This window comes from Balaenoptera ricei, chromosome 10 (genome assembly GCF_028023285.1).
Source record: "Balaenoptera ricei isolate mBalRic1 chromosome 10, mBalRic1.hap2, whole genome shotgun sequence".
In the NCBI taxonomy this organism is placed as follows: Eukaryota; Metazoa; Chordata; class Mammalia; order Artiodactyla; family Balaenopteridae; genus Balaenoptera; species Balaenoptera ricei.
This window is the reverse complement of record NC_082648.1, coordinates 84,502,994-84,522,722: the sequence shown is the minus strand read 5'-3', so window position 1 is coordinate 84,522,722 and position 19,729 is coordinate 84,502,994. Positions and strand designations below refer to the sequence as shown.

Below are 19,729 nucleotides of genomic sequence, written 5' to 3'. Positions count from 1 at the left end.
AGTATGATAATCTCTATTTGCGTCCATGTTCCTGCAAATGGCATTATTTTGTTCTTTTTTATGGCTGAGTAGTATTCTGTTGTATATAAGTACCACATCTTCTTTATCCATTCATCTGTTGATGGACATTTTGGTTTTATCCATGTCTTGGCTATTGTGAATAGTGCTGCTATGAACATAGGGGTGCATGTATCTTTTTGAATTAGAGTTTTGTCTGGATGTATGCACAGGAGTGGGATTGTTGGATCATATGGTAACTATTTTTTGTTTTCTGAGGAACCTCCATATAGTTCTCCATAGTGGCTGTACCAACTTGGATTCCCACCAACAGTGTAGGTGGGAATGAACTCCTTTTCTACCAGGAGTTCATTTTAAGTTTGAGATATCTATTAGATATCTGAATAGCTGTGTCAAGTAGGCAGCTGAAGTTTCAGTCTGAAGACAAAAAATGTGAACATTATCATTACGTAGATGATATGGAGTAAGTGTAGATAGAGGACTGAAACCTGAGCTTGATGAAAGAGGTGATAAAAGGCGACAACAGCAAAGGAGTGTGAGAAGCAACAAGGTAGGAGGACATCTTCTGGTGAGTGCTGTGTTATGAATTTATATGAAGAAAGTTATTAAGAAGGAGGGAATGGGAGGGGACATTCAAGATAGTGGAGGAGTAAGATGTGGAGATCACCTTCTTCCCCACAAATACATCAAAAATACATCTGCATGTGGAACAACACCTACAGAACACCTACTGAAGCCTGGCAGAAGACCTCAGACTTCCCAAAAGGCAAGAAACCCCCCACATACACGGGTAGGGCAAAAGAAAAAAGGAAAAACAGAGACAAAAGAATAGGGACGGACCTGCACCTCTGGGAGGGAGCTGTGAAGGAGGAAAAGTTTCCACACACTAGAAAGCCCCTTCACTGGTGGAAACAGGGAGTGGGTGGGGGGGGAATCTCTGGAGCCATGGAGGACAAAACAGCAACAGGGGTGAAGAAGGCAAAGCGGAGAGATTCCCAAACAGAGGATCAGTGCCGACCAGCACTCACCAGCCTGAGAGGCTTGTCTGTTCACCTGCTGGGGCGGGTGGGGGCTGGGAGCTGAGGCTCAGGCTTCAGAGGTCAGATCCCAGGGAGAGGACTGGGGTTGGCTGCATGAACACAGCCTGAAGGGAGGTAGTGCGCCACAGCTAGCGGGAGGGGGTCCAGTAAAAAGTTGTAACTTCCTAAGAGTCAAGAGACCATTGTTTTGGGGTGCGTGAGAAGAGGAGATTCAGGGCACCACCTAAATGAGCTCCAGAGACAGGCACGAGCCACGGCTATCAGTGCGGACACCAGAGACAGGCATGAAACACTAACGCTGCTGCTGCAGCCACCAAGAAGCCTGTGTGCAAGCACAGGTCACTATCCACATCTCCCCTCCCGGGAGCCTGTGCAGCCCACCACTGCCAGGGTCCTGTGATCCACGGACAGCTTCCCCAGGAGAACACATGGTACGCCTCAGGCTGTTGCAACACCACACTGGCCTCTGCCGCCACAGGCTCGACCTGCATTCCATACCCCTCCCTCTCCCTGGCCTCACTGAACCAGAGCCCCCTAATCAGCTGCTACTTTAACCCCTTCCTGTCTGGGTGGGGAACAGACGCCCTCAGGCGACCTACATGCAGAGGTGAGGCCAAATCCAAAGTTGAACCCCAGGAGCTGGGTGAACAAAGAAGAGAAAGGAAAATCTCTCCCAGCAGCCTCAGGAGCAGCAGATTAAATCTCCACAATCAACCTGATGTACGCGACACCTGTGGAATACCTGAATAGACAATGAATCATCCCAAAACTGAGGCGGTGGACTTTGGGAGCAACTGTAGACTTGGAGGTCTGCTTTCTAAGTCTAATTTGTTTCTAGTTTTATGTTTATCTTAGTTTAGTATTTAAAGCTTATTATCATTGGTAGGTTTGTTTATTGATTTGGTTGCTTTCTTCCTTTTTATTTTTAATATATATATATTTTTTTCCTTTTTCTCTTTTGTGAGTGTGTATGTGTATGCTTCTTTGTGTGATTTTGTCTGTATAACTTTGCCTTACCATTTGTCCTAGGGTCTGTCTGTCTGTATTTTTTTTCTTTTTTTTGGTATAGCTTTTAACGCCTGGTATCATTGGTGGCTTTGTTTTTTGATTTGGTTGCTCTCTTCTTTCTTTCTTTCTTTCTTTTTTAAATTTTTTATTTTTAATAATTTTTTTATTTTAATGACCTTATTTTATTTTATTTCATTTTCTTTCTTTCTTTCTTTCTCCCTTCCTTCCTTCCTCCCTCCCCTGCTCACTCCCTCCCTCTCTCTCTCTTTCTTTCTTTCACTTTTTTTTTCTCCCTTATCTTCTGAGCCGTGTGGCTGACAGGGTCTTGGTGCTCCGGCTGGGTGTCAGGCCTGAGCCTCTGAAGGGGGAAAGCCGAGTTCAGGACATTGCTCCAACAGAGACCTCCTGGCTCCACATAATACCAAATGGCAAAAGATCTCCCAGAGATCTCCATCTCAATACTAACACCCAGATCCACTCAACGACCAGCAACCTACAGTGCTGGACACCCTATGCCAATCAACTAGTAAGACAGGAACACAACCCCACCCATTAGCAGAGAGGCTGCCTAAAATCATAGGAAGTTCACAGACACCCGAAAACACACCACCAGATGTGGTCCTGCCCACCAGAAAGACGAGATCCAGCCTCATCCACCAGAACACAGGCACCAGTACCCTCTACCAGGAAGCCTACACAACCCACTGAACCAACCCTACCCACTGGGGGCAGACACCAAAAACAATGGGAACTACAAACATGCAGCCTGTGAAAAGGAGACCCCAAACACAGTAAGTGAAGCAAAATGAGAAGACAGAGAAACACACAGCAAATGAAGGAGCAAGGCAACAACCACCAGACCAAAAAAATGAAGAGGAAATAGGCAGTCTACCTGGAAAAGAATTCAGAATAATGATAGTAAAGATGATCCAAAATCTTGGAAATAGAATGGAGAAAATACAAGAAACGTTTAACAAGAGCCTAGAAGAACTAAAGAGCAAACAAACAATGATGAACAACACAATAAATGAAATTAAAGATTCTCTAGAAGGAATCAATAGCAGAATAACTGAGGCAGAAGAACAGATAAATGACCTGGAAGATAAAATAGTGGAAATAACTACCACAGAGCAGAAAAAAGAGAAAAGAATGAAAAGAATTGAGGACAGTCTCAGAGACCTCTGAGACAACATTAAACACACCAACATATGAATTATAGGGGTCCCAGAAAAAGAAGAGAAAAAAAAAAAAGGACTGAGAAAATATTTGAAGAGATTATAGTTGAAAACTTCCCTAATATGTGAAAGGAAATAGTCAATCAAGTCCAGGAAGTGCAGAGAGTCCCATACAGGATGAATCCAAGGAGAAACACGCCAAGATACATAATAATCAAACTATCAAAAAATAAATACAAAGAAAAAATATTAAAAGCAGTAAGGGAAAAGCAACAATTAACATACAAGGGAATCCCCATAAGGTTAACAGCTGATCTTTCAGCAGATACTCTGCAAGCCAGAAGGGAGTGGCAGGACATATTTAAAGTGATGAAAGGGAAAGACCTACAACCAAGATTACTCTGCCCAGCAAGGATCTCATTCAGATTCGACGGAGACATTAAAACCTTTACAGACAAGCAAAAGCTAAGAGAATTCAGCACCACCAAACAAACTTTACAACAAATGCTAAAGGAACTTCTCTAGGCAGGAAACACAAGAGAAGGAAATGACCTACAATAACAAACCCAAAACAATTAAGAAAATGGTAATAGGAACATACATATCAATAATTACCTTAAATGTAAGTGGATTAAATCCTCCAACCAGAAGACACAGACTGGATGAATGGATACCAAAACAAGACCCGTATACATGCTGTAAGAGACCCACTTCAGACCTAGGGACACACACAGACTGAAAGTGAGGGGATGGAAAAACATATTCCATGCAAATGGAAATCAAGAGAAAGCTGGAGTAGCAATTCTCACATCAGACAAAATAGACTTTAAAATAAAGATTATAACAAGAGGCAAAGAAGGACACTACATAATGATCAAGGAATCAATCCAAGAAGAAGATATAACAATTGTAAATATTTATGCACCCAACATAGGAGCACCTCAATACATAAGGCAAATGCTAACAGCCATAAAAGGGGAAATCGACAGTAACACAGTCATAGTAGGGGACTTTAACACCCCACTTTCACCAATGGACAGATCATTCAAAATGAAAATAAATAAGGAAACACAAGCTTTAATGATACATTAAACAAGATGAACTTAATTGATATTGATAGGACATTCCATCCAAAAACAAGAGAATACACTTTCTTCTCAAGTGTTCATGGTACATTCTCCAGGATAGATCATATCTTGGGTCACAAATCAAGCCTTGGTAAATTTAAGAAAATTGAAACCGTATCAAGTATCTTTTCTAACCACAACGCTATGAGACTAGATTTCAATTACAGGAAAATATCTGTAAAAAATACAAACACATGGAGGCTAAACAATACACTACTAAATAACCAAGAGATCACTGAAGAAATCAAAGAGGAAATCAAAAATACCTAGAAACAAATGACAATGAAAACACGATGACCCAAAACTTATGGAATACAGCAAAAGCAGTCCTAAGAGGGAAGTTTATAGCAATACAGTCCTACCACAAGAAACAAGAAACATCTCAAACAAACAACCTAACCTTATACCTACAGCAATTAGAAAAAGAAGAACAAAAAACCCAAAGTTAGCAGAAGGAACGAAATCATAAAGGTCAAATCAGAAATAAAAGAAAAAGAAATGAAGGAAATGATTGCAAAGATCAATAAAACTAAAAGCTGGTTCTTTGAGAAGATAAACAAAATTGATAAACCATTAACCAGACTTATCAAGAAAAAAAGGGAGAAGACTCAAATCAGTAGAATTAGAAATGAAAAAGGAGAAGTAACAACTGACACTGCAGAAATACAAAGGATCATGAGAGATTACTACAAGCAACTATATGCCAATAAAATGGGCAACGTGTAAGATATGGACAAATTCTTAGAAAAGCACAACCTTCCAACACTGAACCAGGAAGAAATAGAAAATACAAACAGACCAATCACAAACACTGAAATTGAAAGTGTGATTAAAAATCTTCCAACACAGAAAAGCCCAGGACCAGATGGCTTCACAGGCAAATTCTATCAAACATTTAGAGAAGAGCTAACACCTATCCTTCTCAGATTCTTCCAAAATATAACAGGTGGATGAACACTCCCAAATGCATTCTACGAGGCTACCATCACCCTGATACCAAAACCAGACAAGATGTCACAGAAAAGAAAAGTACAGGCCAATATCACTGATGAACATAAATGGAAACATCCTCAACAAAATACTAGCAAACAGAATCCAACAGCACATTCAAATGATCTTACACCATGATCAAGTGGGGTTTATCCCAGGAATGCAAGGATTCTTTAATATATGCAAATCAATCAATGTGATACACCATATTAACAAATTGAAGAATAAAAACCATATGATCATCTCAATAGATGCAGAAAAAGCTTTCGGCAAAATTCAACACCCATTTATGATAAAAACCCTCTGGAAAGTAGACATAGAGGGAACTTACCTAAACATAATAAAGGCCATATATGACAAACCCACAGCCAACATCATTCTCAATGGTGAAAAACTGAAACCATTTCCACTAAGATCAGGAACAAGACAAGGTCGCCCACTCTCTCCACTATTATTCAACATAGTTTTGGAAATTTTAGCCACAGCAATCAAAGAAAAAGAAATAAAAGGAATCCAAATTGGAAAAGAAGAAGTAAAGCTGTCACTGTTTGCAGATGACATGATACTATACATAGAGAATCCTAAAGATGCTACCAGAAAACTACTAGAGCCAATCAATGTATTTGGTAAAGTAGCAGGCTACAAAGTTAATGCACAGAACTCTCTTGCATTCCTATACACTAATGATGAAATATCTGAAAGAGATATTAAGGAAACACTCCCATTACCATTGCAACAAAAAGAATAAAATGCTTAGGAAGAAACCTACCTCAAGAGACAAAAGACCTGTATGCAGAAAACCAAAAGACACTGAGGAAAGAAATTAAAGATGATACAAACAGATGGAGAGATATACCATGTTCTCGGATTGGAAGAATCAACATTGTAAAAATGACTATACTACCCAAAGCAATCTACAGATTCAATGCAATCCCTGTCAAACTACCAATGGCATTTTTCACAGAACTAGAACACAATATTTCACAATTTGTATGGAAACACAAAAGAGCCCAAATAGCCAAAGCAATCTTGAGAAAAAAATAAACAGAGCTGGAGGAATCAGGCTCCCTTACTTCAGACTGCATTACAAAGCTATAGTAATCAAGCCAGTATGGTACTGGCACAAAAACAGAAATATAGATCAATGGAACAGGATAGAAAGCCCACAGATAAACCCACGCACATATGGTCACCTTATCTTTGATAAAGGAGCAAGAATATACAATGGCGAAAAGACAGCCTCTTCAATAAGTGGTGCTGGGAAAACTGGACAACTACATGTAAAATAATGAAGTTAGAACACTTTGTAACACCATACACAAAAATAACTCAAAATGGATTAAAGACCTAAATGTAGGGCCAGACACTATAAAACTCTTAGAGGAAAACATAGGCAGAATACTGTATGACATAAATCACAGCAAGATCCTTTTTGACCCACTTCCTAGAGAAATGCAAGTAAAAACAAAAATAAGCAGATGGGACCTTATGAAACTTAAAAGCTTTTGCTCAACAAAGGAAACCATAAACAAGACGAAAAGACAACCCTCCAAATGGGAGAAAATATTTGCAAATGAAGCAACGGACAAAGGATTACTCTCCAAAATATACAAGCAGCTCATGCAGCTCAATATCAAAAAAACAAACAGCTGAATCCAAAAATGAGCAGACCTAAATAGACATTTCTCCAAAGAAGATATACAGATTGCCAACAAACACATGAAAGGATCCTCAACACTACTAATCATTGGAGAAATGCAAATCAAAACTACAATGAAGTATCACCTCACACTGGTCAGAATGGCCATCACCAAAAAATCTATAAACAATAAATGCTGGAGAGGGTGTGGAGAAAAGGGAACCCTCTTGCCCTGTTTGTGGGAATGTAGATTGATACAGCCACAATGGAGAACAGTACGGAGGTTCCTTATAAAACTAAAAATAGAACTGCCATACGACCCAGCAATCTCATTACTGGGCATATACCCTGAGAAAACCATAGTTCAAAAAGAGTTGGGCTTCCCTGGTGGCGCAGTGGTTGAGAATCTGCCTGCTAATGCAAGGAACACGGGTTCGAGCCCTGGTCTGGGAGGATCCCACATGCCGCAGAGCAACTAGGCCCATGAGCCACAACTACTGAGCCTGCGCGTCTGGAGCCTGTGCTCTGCAACAAAAGAGGCCATGATAGTGAGAGGCCCACGCACCGCGATGAAGAGTGGCCCCCGCTTGCCACAACTAGAGAAAGCCCTCACACAGAAACGAAGACCCAACACAGCCAAAAATAAATAAATAATTAATTAATTAAAAAAAAAAAAGTCATGTACCACAATGTTCACTGCAGCTCTATTTACAATAGCCAGGACATGGAAGCAACCTAAGTGTCCATCAACAGATGAATGGGTGAAGAAGATGTGGCACATATATGCAATGGAATATTACTCAGCCAAAAAAAGAAATGAAATTGAGTTATTTGTATTGAGGTGGGTGGACCTAGAGACTGTTATACAGAGTGAAGTAAGTCAGAAAGAGAAAACAAATTCCGCATGCTAACACATATATAAGGAATTAAAAAAAAAAAAAATAAGGGTTCTGAAGAACCTAGGGGCAGGACAGGAATAAAGACGCAGACATAGAGAATGGACTTGAGGACACGGGGAGGGGGAAGGGTAAGCTGGGACGAAGTGAGAGAGTGGCATGGACACATATACACTACCAAATATAAAATACATAGCTAGGGGCTTCCCTGGTGGCGGAGTGGTTGAGAATCTGCCTGCCAATGCAGAGGACACGGGTTCGAGCCCTGGTCTGGGAAGATCCCACATGCCGCGGAGCAACTGGGCCCGTGAGCCACAATTGCTGAGCCTGCACGTCTGGAGCCTGTGCTCCGCAACAAGAGAGGCCGCGATAGTGAGAGGCCCGCGCACCGCGATGAAGAGTGGCCCCCGCTTGCCGCAACTAGAGAAAGCCCTCGCACAGAAACGAAGACCCAACACAGTCATAAATTAATTAATTAATTAATTTAAAAAAAAAAAAAGTTAAAAAAAAAAATACATAGCTAGTGGGAAGCAGCCTCATAGCACAGGGAGATTAGCTGGGTGCTTTGTGTCCACCTAGAGGGGTGGGATAGGGCGGGTGGGAGGGAGATGCAAGAGGGAGGAGATACGGGGATATATGTATATGTATAGCTGATTCATTTTGTTATAAAGCAGAAACTAACACACCATTGTAAAGTAATTATACTCTAATAAAGATGTTAAAAAAATGAAAGGAGGGAATGATCAACTCTGTCAAATGTAGCTGATAAGTTGAGTAGGATTAGCACTAAGTTAGAATTGACTAGTGGATTTAACAATGTGGAGGTCACTGCTGGCCTAGACAGCAGCAATTTTGTTGGAATTAATGGGGCAAAAGCCCAACATAATGCGTTTAGGAAAGAATGGGAGGAGAGAACTTAGTGCAAATATAAACTACCTTTTTAAGGAATCTCTTCAAAGGAGAAATAAAAAAAATAAAAATAAAATAAATTTTTTTAAAAAAAGGAGAAATAAGATGAAAGAGGAGAAAAAGAGGATGGGTTCTTTTAACCAAGAGAAGAGATGGTCTTTAGATAGGAGCATGGGGAATGATGTGTCTGGAAACACAGGATGTTTCCAACATGGGTGCAAATGCTGGAAAAGGATTCATGTGGTGAGAGTCTGTGGAAGATCTTTTCTGATAGTTTACATGTTCTTTATGAAGTATAAAGCAGCAACATCAGTTGAGAATGAAGATGGAGGAGGAGATGTGGAGGTTGAGGAGAGAGAAGAGGGGACAAAGGAGTTGTTCAAGGAGAAAGAGAGAGTGAATGGACAAATGGGGTATGGTATGATTGCCTGGCAGCATTAAGGGCCCATTTAAAGTTCAGGTTGAACTTAACGTTAGATTAGCCAATGTGGTTCTGTCTTTTTCTGCAGCCTAGTTCAGATTGAAGGGCACACGTGCAGAGCATTTGGGAGAGTTGAATTTTACATAGGTTGTGGTTTTGCCCATTGAGTATTTTGAAGTGATTGAAGGACTAGGAAATATGAATGCGGTGAGAATAATGTTTGACCATAGAATTTAAGATGGGGAAGTAAGAGAAAGAGGACAACAAGGGAGCAAGTAACAGTGAAAAATCCATAGGATAATTGGATTGGAGATTCCAGTGAGGTCAAAGGATTGCTGGAGTCAAGGTACCAAAGAAGTGGGCTGGGATGATAGGATATGGATTCAGAGAGTGGGATCCACATGAAACCAGGAATAGTTATAATTATTAGCAATCACAGTCTTAAAACCATGGGAATAAGCAGCTGAATTAGCCTCTCCCTGCACAGAACAGCCTTAAATACTGTAGTTAAGTCAGTACATTTTGTAGAAGAAATATTTGATATAAAGAACTGTATTTGTACATTGATCTCTGTTCATCTTATTTAAATAAATATTTCCATTTATTTAACAAAATGTATATAGATGAACTTTACCTGAGTTTACCTCTCCTATACTTTGTCTCACTTTTCCTTGAAGTGCCAAGACCTCTCATGTTGTTCCCTGGCTGCCAAGGGCCCCCTGAGAGTGGTGTTCCATTCAAGATCACTCCTCCAGGGAGCTCTGGGCTCTTGACCACCATGCATCTTCTTGTATAAAACTTTTTAATGACTGAGAGCCCATCTGATAAGGTACTTCAATCTCTTGGGTACCCCTAATTGTTGCCAAAGTGTTCTCTTCCCTCAAGTAACAGTTTTTTTAAAAACAGAGGTAGTAAGAAGTGGTGGAAATTTGGTTCTATTTTAAAGGTAGAGCCAACATATTTTTTGGATGGATTTGATGTAGGGTATGAGAAAATGAAAGTGACCAAAGGTATGACTCAAGGATTTTTGGCTCTCTTGACCTTTGGAAGGATGGATTTGGTATTAAGATGAGGAAGCTTAGTTATGGATATGAAATGCCATTGGATATACAAGTAGGTAAGCTAAGTACATAGTTAAGACAGTGATTTTTCAGTGGGGTAGGACATAGAGGGAGGAAACTATGTGATAATTTTATGTTTATCAAAAGTAAAGGGTATTAGTCACAAAAGATTGAGAAACAGTGCCTTAGCCCACAGTGAATGATCTATGAGTGCTGAGTTCCTCAATGAAATTGTCATGGACACGTGTGTTATGAATTACTGGAAGAAAAGAAGCTGAGACTCACCAGTAATAAAACATGCTTCCTCTTTATGGAAGGTTGTTTCCAGAAAGCTCTGTGTAGATGAAGAATTTTGTGGCTGGCACCTTTGGGCCTCTGCTAAGGAAGTTAACTACCCTGGGTAACTAATTATCTCCAGTTTTGTTAGTAGTTTCAAGCCATCACCTTTTGCTGGAGAAAACTGATGGGAGGGAGGAAATCTAAAAAGAGTGAAGTGGAAAAGTGTTTCTTTCCAAATGAGAGAAATAGCGAAAACAAAAGCTTTTAAGTGCACAGCAACATAAGATGCTCTTCTGCAAGGGAGAAGAAACGTTTGAGGAGAACTAAAATTAGAATGGAGATGGTGGTGTAGACCTTTCATGCTGCTCAGGGATTGCCAGAGAGGCAAACAAAGGCCTTCCTTTTAATTAGCTCACATGGACTGGAAATAGACCTCCTGAAGCTGAGATAATGTTATTCCAGCAGCCACTGGACACAGGCAGCTGAGGAAATCTTTGGCCCCCAGCCAACATGATGGCCAAAGCCGTGCTGCTGAGAAGATCTTTCAGCTCCAAGCTGAGATTCAGGATGGGCTGATATGGAGGAAGGGTTAAGAGTTAGTGAGAATAATGGGTACTTACATCTTCAAGGTTTATTTCCTTAAAAATGTGCATTAAACAAATTATCTGAATTATTGATAGTTAAATTCAGTGCTTTAAGTAGACCAGGATTTTAGGTAGCCAAAAGAAAAACCATATATGTGTAATAATAAAATATGTTCTTAGTTCTTGATAATTCATGAAATGCCTCTCCTATGCTTTCCTTTTTCCTGTTTCCCATCTAATATCACGTGACTTTTCTCCAGTGCCTTTCTGTGCACATTGCACATCGCACAGAAGGCAGATATAGGTTAGTAGATGCTTGACAAAGAAAGAAAATGTTGACTTTTCCAATACTTAAAAATATGAAAATATATAGTTAGCTGTTGGAGTAATGTGGTTTAGTTAGTGCATACAATCAAGTGAGAACTTGTTATTCTGAGTGAAAGTAGTTGAAATAAGACTATTGGTTTATTTGGGCAGCATTAAATAAATATATTCACTCAGTACATTGCATTATGAGAAAGTTCAGGGTGCTGGGAGGGTATCTAAGAGGGAGACTGATCTCATCTGGGGGTCTGCAGAGCTTTGCCATGGGAGATTTGGGCTCTGAGAGACAAAGAGGAATTAACTAGGCCAAGGTCAGGAGGGAAGATTACTCTTCAAGAAGGAATAGCATATTTTAAAAAATAGCCCTGTTGTAAAAATTAACATGAAACTACAGGTCCCAGAGAAAGGGGAGAAATGGCAGGAGTTGAGGCTTCAGAGAGAGTAAAAAGCCAGTGGTGCAGGACCTTCCTTATAAGCTATTTTCTGGATTTTGATATTTGATATAAAAGTTTAAGAGACCTAAGAGCAATGAGAAGGTGTTGGTGGAGAGAAATGATCCAATTTGCCTTCTACTGTCTAGGTGGCTCCTGTTTTCTCTGTGAACCTGAAGCAAGGTCATCCTTGGAGAGTGACCAGTGAAGGCAAAAATCAAACAAGGAGATGTTTGAATTAGATTTTGCTCAAATTCCTAACAAATGGCTAGTGTAAGTGGCCTGAGTGAAGCATAGGAGAAGGGATAGTAGGCTGTGGGTATCCTTCCTGGTATACCTATGGCCTACAGGTGATGAATTTAAGCCAAGATCATTCTGGCCAGGGCCAACTCTTATTGGCTGGCTCAGCTCAGCTCATCTCTCACTGGTAAGGTGGACCCTCCAAGTCTGTGTGTCCGCCATCTGTCCACCCTAGACTCTGGGGCAGTTACCTCTCTATTTACCAAGCTGGCCCCATGGCAGCCCACTTGGCTCTCAGCCCAGATGCTTCTGAGTCCCCCTTCTGGAGGCCACAGGAAACTTTGGGTCTCATTCATAATTTAGGAAAATAAGCAGGGCTCAGAAAAATTTATCCTTAGGAACTCACTAGTCCATACTGTGTTGAACTACTAAGTTCTCTCAGATGTGGCCAGGCTCGGAATCCAGATGGGATTTGGAGTCTGGGTCCCTCTTTCCTTATAATACCTATTTATTACACTGCAGCATCTCCAGGCCAAGCCCTGAAAGCAAAGTTTGGACACACATGTAGAACTATTTCCTTATCCTCCCTGTCTCAATAAGCCTTTTCCTTTTAAAAATTTCTCAGAGGCCAGTACATCCTTCCTCTACTGAAGAAGGCTTCCCATTTGTTTGTACCGTAGTTCTTCAGACCTAACTCTGATTGACCTACATTTGATTATTCTAAGTGGGAGTCTGACTTTTAAGTCTGTTGACTTCCAAACCACCTCCCCTACCTGAGGGCATTAAGTCTCCAGTCTTAGACCTGGGAGAAGAGAGGTTTCCAATGGAACACAGTATAAGAATGGAAATATATCACTATCTCCTTTGAGAAATGCTATCCCTGTTACCTTAGCCATCACCACTAAATGAAAAATACATGAACATTACACATGCTTAATTAATGTAGCTTCAGAAATGCTTAATAAATGTGGACATTATTATTATTTGTATTGCTGTTATTACAGTCTAGGCAGTAAGTAGAGCCTAGACTCTGAGAATTCAGTACAAACAAAGAGCAGCCAGGTGGCAAGAGTCCAGGTAGGCAACCAGAATCTTAAATCCACAAAGTTGCTTGGAACAAGCAGGTCAACCTGCTGATGAGCAGAGTTGGAATTTTTGTTTATTCTGTGCCCCAGTTTTATACGTCCTGGGGTGGGAGGGCAGGGAAAGCTAGAAGTTGTGTCACTGCTGGGGAGAGTCAGACTTCTACAAGTGCTCATTCATCCAACATTACAGCAGAGGTAAGAAAGCAAGTGTTCCAGAAAGTTTTTGTGTTGAAAGTCTTTTTTTAACAATTTAATTTTTATTAACTCAGTCTTCTCTTGCTTTACCTTCTGTTAATTCATGTGAAAATATAACTTCTTTGTTAGCTAGAATTTTCTTTGTGATTCAAATTCAGTGCTGCATATATCTTCTCTCTAATTTTCTTGTCTACTTTAGTTTGCTGATAGTTTTTCTCTCCTGACTTTCTTTACCACACTGTTTATATCTCTTGAAAAAATCTCCTTGCTATCAGTTATATTTGTGTGATATGTGTATGATCATTGCAGCTAAAAGTAAAACAGTAGGAGAAAAGCTGGTAGTAACTTTTTTTTTAATAGAGGGGAAAGCCTTGGTACTTCCAGGTCATGCTATGGAGAAATCCCCTCTCTACCCCCCGTTAAAAACAGTTTCCAAACTGCTAAACCTTTTTCTCTATTCCCATCTTTATCTCTACAGTCTACTTTTGGGAGAACATTTTCCCCTGTTTTCTCCACACCTGTCTATGTTGACTGGTGCCCTGTGTGTCTATGTGGGCCCCAGCCCTTTAAACGCAGACTTCTCTCATGTGTCTTGCCATAGTGAGCTAGCCCATGGCAGAACTTTTTCCAGATGTTCTCCTAGGTAACTTCCTACCTACTTAATAGACCAGATTTTTCCTGCCTTCCTGGTTCTAGGCTGTAGTGATCTCAACTCTTCTACCTGACTCTTGGCATCTGTGATAGGCAGAATTCTAAGATGGCCCCATGGTTCTCATCTCCTCCTCCCTGTATCCATACATTTTTGTGATGCCCCTCCTTTGAGTGCGTGTGGGACCTGTAACTTGCTACTTGCCAATGGCAAAGGTGATGAGGTATCACTTTCATAGTTACAGTATGTTTTATGGCAAAGGTGAAGGGATTTTAAAGATGAAATTAAGGTCGCTGATCATTTTAAGTTACTCAAAAGGGATTTTATCTTTGGTGGGCTTGAACTAATCAGGTGATCCCTTTAAGAGGGGGTCTAGAGGTTAGCAACTTATAAGCAGCAGACTCACTCTCTCTGTCTCCACGGCTGGCTTTGGAGAAGTAAATCACTGTGAGTACTGCAGCTGCACCCTGAGCCTCAGATAAGATCACAGCCCTGGCCAACACCTGGATTGCAGCCTGGTGAGGCCCTGTGCAGAGGACCCAGCTAAGCCTTGCCCAGACTCCTGATTCATGTAAACTGTGAGATAATAGATGTATGTTGCTGTAAGCCACTGTTTGTTGTGATTCATTATGCAGAGATAGAAAATGAATGCAATGTCCAATGTTCCCTTGATTTGGGAGCAAGAAAGACTCTTTCTCCATCTGCCTTGATCTCAAGAAACCTCCCCTGATCAGCACGAGTCCCTTGCTCTCAGTGTGATTTGAGACATGATTGAAAGTGAAAAATTGGAAAATTGTCTCCTTTATCCTACATCCCGAAGCCCAGCTCAATTAATGCATGTAGGCATTATCTATCATACCATTTTTTTCCCAAAATAATATTTTTTATTTTAATAGGCACTAAGTTGTAAAGCTAAAGTTCTAATAGTGAAATTTTAAGACAAAAGCCAGAGGGTGGGAGACTATATTAGGGATCATGCAGACCTGAGATTCCTAAATTATTGATGCTTCCCAACCAGGCCTCCTTCTCCAGGACTTGGCTTTTTCTCAAAGCTAGCAGAGTTAATTTTTTCAAGCATATACCTGATTATGCCACGCCACTGTTTAAGAACCTCTTATGGCTTGTCACTATCTATATCAGAATGTCCAAATGCCTTAGCTTGCCCAACAAGGTCCTTGATAATTGGCTCTAACTTTTTATTTACCTCTACCCAAATATACCGTGTACTCCTAAGAACATTGTTCTTAGAGTTCATGATTCTTGATTCATAATGTACTGTTGCGTCAGCTTGGAATGCCTTCCCATCTAATCCACCTGGTAAACTTGTGTGGAATTTGGCTAAGGGTAACCACCTTTGTGAAGCCTTCTCTAATTCCAACAATTCTTTATTCCATGTGCCCCCTTAGCACTCTTCACATACCTCTACTATTAGATATTTTATACAAAAGTATTTGTTTACATGTCTGTGAGCTCCTTAAATGCAGGGACCATGTCTCTGATAAGGTGAATCCCCAGTGCTTCTCGTAGTGACTGACTTACAATAGATGCTCAATGAATGGTAAATGATTGAATAATTGGATGAATATTTGCTTTGTTGGAATTCTACCACCTACTATGTGCCTATTTCTGTCTATACAGTAAGACCAGACTAGCTTTTCTCTTAACTACATTGCTTTCTTCTGAGCCACGGAGCCCACCTTTTGTTGGTTATTTCATGAAAATGCCACAGAGAGAAATGTCATTTTTAATGTAAATTTTTGTTACATAATGATCTGATTTCACAGATGGAAAGATGGCAGTTATTTACATTGGGAGGCTATTCATTTTTCGTGGCTAATTATAAAGTAGTTGACCTGGCATTGTCAAAATCATTATTATCACTCTAGAAAGAAATGTATCTGATAATGTGCACTAATTTCTAATTTCCTTCCCCTTTTTATTTTAGTGGACCAATGTCTAAAGCTTAATTTTTAAAACAACAGTAAAAACTTTAGTGATCCCTGTTCTTTCACAAAGTCAAAGCAATATATAGTATGGCTTTTTTTTTCTTTCTCCAAACTGACTTTTTCTTTACCACTGCTTTTGCTAGTTTCTGCATTAGCCATGTGTGAGACTGAGAATGTTGTATTAGGACCTAGAGCCTTGAAGAAAATGAGAACTTTCAACATATTAGTGGTGATCAGAATCCAATATGCAAAATGACTACCAATGACAGAATTCTAACCTCTGGCAAACAGTTTACAGAATCTAGAGTGAACTCTCATTTATATGTGTGTGTGAATTTTCCATGACGTAGTTCTTTTTACTTAGAAAAACTAGTAGAGTAAGTAGGAAGACAAGTATGCTACAAAGAAACAACATTTATTCCACAGTCAATGATATAATTTTTATATTATCCACTGTTACAGATCTGAAACATGTCTATTGTATATCTGTGTTCTTTCGGTTAGCACAGATGTCTGTGTTCTCTTTATTAACTCAGATAATCAAGAGTGACTATGTAAAGCTAATAATAGATTTCAGATTTCCTTCTGGAAAGCACATAGCACACATGAAAGGAAGCATTATTAACTAAACAAATCTCTCAGTTCCTAATGATTAGAATTTTGACAAGCTGTTGTCTTAGATGAAGGATTTATATCATATATTACATAACTTCAAAGTATTTTTGTATTTCTTCTTGATTTGAGTACTAAGTAAATAGTACTCATTTTCATCTAAATGTAAAGGAAACCTTCAGTTCTGTTTTAGTCCCCTTAGCACATTTCCTAGACCATTGATATGCTGTAGGCCATAAATTTGCAACTGGGTTTTGTTTCTACTATTAATTATAATCATCTGGAATAGGGTAACGTCACAACAAATAATATATTAAGGCCTCTAAGCGAAATAGTTTGCTATTTACAGACAGTATATTTGCTCCCTAAGGTTGCCATGTAGAAAATTAAAACTAGAATATCAGATTCAAAGTGAACCTGAACCATTTCCCCATACCTTATATTTGATATATTCCCTTTCAGGCAATTATTAGCTATTCTTAAAATTTTATCTTTAATATACTTATCTAAAACCAGATATTTAGTATTGCATAAGAGCTGGTGTCATATTTTCATACTATCTAAGGAATCCCAAACATATGAGCTATTGTGGTTAAGGCCTTAATTATTGGTTGGTTATAAATATAAAACTATATATAAACACTAAACAGAAATTAGTTGTATTATCACATTTATTAATATTACTAGAGAAAGTTCATTCATTCATTTAGCAAATACTCATTTAGTACTTGTGAAATACTAATACCCAGGCAAAATACTGGGTGTACAGTAATGGAAAGACATGACCCCCTCTCCTCAAAATGTTGTGTTAAGGAAAAAAATTAAAGTCTATTGTTATTATATTATTATAGTATGAACGTAGATTTCGGAGCATATAAATCTGCCTAGGAGAGTCAGGTAATACTTGTCCTATGACTTGAAGAATTTATCAAATGGATATTGAAGGAATATGGTGAGGGAGGAAAGGAATAGAGAAAGAGGTAGAAAAAGCAGAGCCTTTAGAACCAGAGAAATTTGGACTTAAGTCCTTATTTTGCCACTTAACTGTGATCTTTTCATTTCTTTTGAGATAATACAGACGGCCATACCTAACATAGGATTTTGCACATTGTAGGCACTCAATAAATATTATCCCTTCTCACCAACTTTGAGCCTCATGACACCTTGCAGATAGATATTTAGAACTGATTGTATTATCAACATTTTAAACCTGAGGAAAGTAGGTTCACAGTGCATAAGGAAACTTGCTTAAGGTTACACAACTAGAAGGTTAGTGGCAGAGCCAGGCCTAGAACCTAGATCTCTTGACAAAACTTTTTCCACTATGCTACAACAAGGATTCCAGCTTGTGAAAACGCTAATCATTAGGAACTGAGATATTTGTTTAGTTAATAATGCTTCCTTTCATGTGTGCTATGTGCTGTCCATGCATTTAATTATTTATTCAGTCAATAAACACTTCTTGAGCAACAACTAAATATCAGACATGTTACCGTGCACAGATGATACAGTGGGGAACAAATGACATTGCCTTCATTGAGCTGAGTCCATCAGAGAAACCGACTTCATACCAGCAACTTCAATAAATCCTAATGAGTGTCGTGCAAGGGCACATTTAGGTGCTCTGGAATGTGTGGCAAGAAGACTTATTCTAATCAAGGAGGTCTGGGAAGTCCTGTATGAGGAAGTAATATTTTTATCAAGACCTAAAGAGTAAGCAGGAGTTATCTGGACAGAGGAGAGAACGTTTTTCCAAACAGTGGGAGGTTTGGCAAAGAAGTAAATGAGAACATGATGTGTTCAAGGGACTGAAACTGATCCAAGATAGCAGGATCAGAGAGCCTGAGTAAAAGAATGGCCAGGGGTGACTCTATAGAGATTGGCAGAGGTTATGTTGTAGGGGGCTATACAAGCCATCTTAAAGAGTCTGGATTTTATTCGAGGGGAAAAACGTATTGCAGTTTCCACACTACATAAAAAGTCTGGCCAGTGGGGAAATGGGGTCTGAAAACCAACTCCTTCTCTGTTCATCCCAGAGAGAAGACAGTTACCCTTTTTTTTCAAATTTCTTACAAAGGCTCATATATAGCATACTATAGGCTTGCTGTGGTCCTAGTGGGAAAAGCACCTAAGGTTTTAAGCAGCAGAGTGATAACTGATTTGCATCTTTCCATGTTCATTCTAGCTGTGCTGTAGCTACTCTTAGAGACTGGGTGACACAGTAAGTGAGACTGGGCATGGGTGAGTCAATGGCAGCTTAGATTGGGGCTTGTATCTCTGGGGGAGAAAAGAAGTGAGATGCTTAAGATCTAGACATTAAAGGATTTGTGATTGGCTATGGAAGGTAGAGGAGAAGGGTATGGGAGGAGACAAGGATTCTCCTCACTCTCCTGGCTTGAGCAGAAAACCATAGGAATCTCCGGTACAATATCTAAGACTTTAATGTTGAGAGAAAGCTGCTGGAGTTATTACATGGTGGGAAGATGTCAAAATCAGCTGGAATAGAGGACACAATAAAAGCATTTAAAAGTCCTTTTGGGCCAGCAGGCATGACATTACACTTAAGGTAATGGTTCTCTTTCATTCTTTCTTTTTTCCTTGCTGGAAAAGCTGTATCCCTTTGATATTTTCATTTTACTTCATAGGCCATTGTATATTTCCATTTGGCTAAATTTGTTCTACAGGGACATTAGTTGTTACCTGACTTTAGTTTTAATTTAAAAGGAAAAAAAAAACACTGTAATTATGAAGAAGATTGGGCATGTGAGCACCTGATTCATTTCCCCGGGTGGCACCATGACTCACCCTCATTAAAGCAGTTTTGCTTTGAGATGCCTGATGCCATATCGGTTTTGAATTTTCTATGTCCTGTATGTGAACAATAAGATAAGTTTCTCTCATGGGTCATTCACTGCTCTTCATCTCTACCATGAGTCAGATGTTTTACATTTCAAAACATTATCCTGCCTACAATTTCCCTCTTTATAAATTATGCAGAGAACTTCTACCAACAACAGATTCTCATTTACTGACTTTTTGGATTTGTATCTGTAAAACATGTTCTAGTTGTTTTGCTATAATTCAGTGAACAGATTTATGG

At 39.5% G+C, this 19,729-nt stretch overlaps 1 protein-coding gene across 5 annotated transcripts in view; it reads left to right on the top strand.

The window, feature by feature from the left end:
* The window catches only part of ANKS1B (ankyrin repeat and sterile alpha motif domain containing 1B), a 1,156,005-nt gene that overhangs the window by 528,257 nt on the left and 608,019 nt on the right, over positions 1 to 19,729 (top strand). The window lies entirely within an intron of this gene.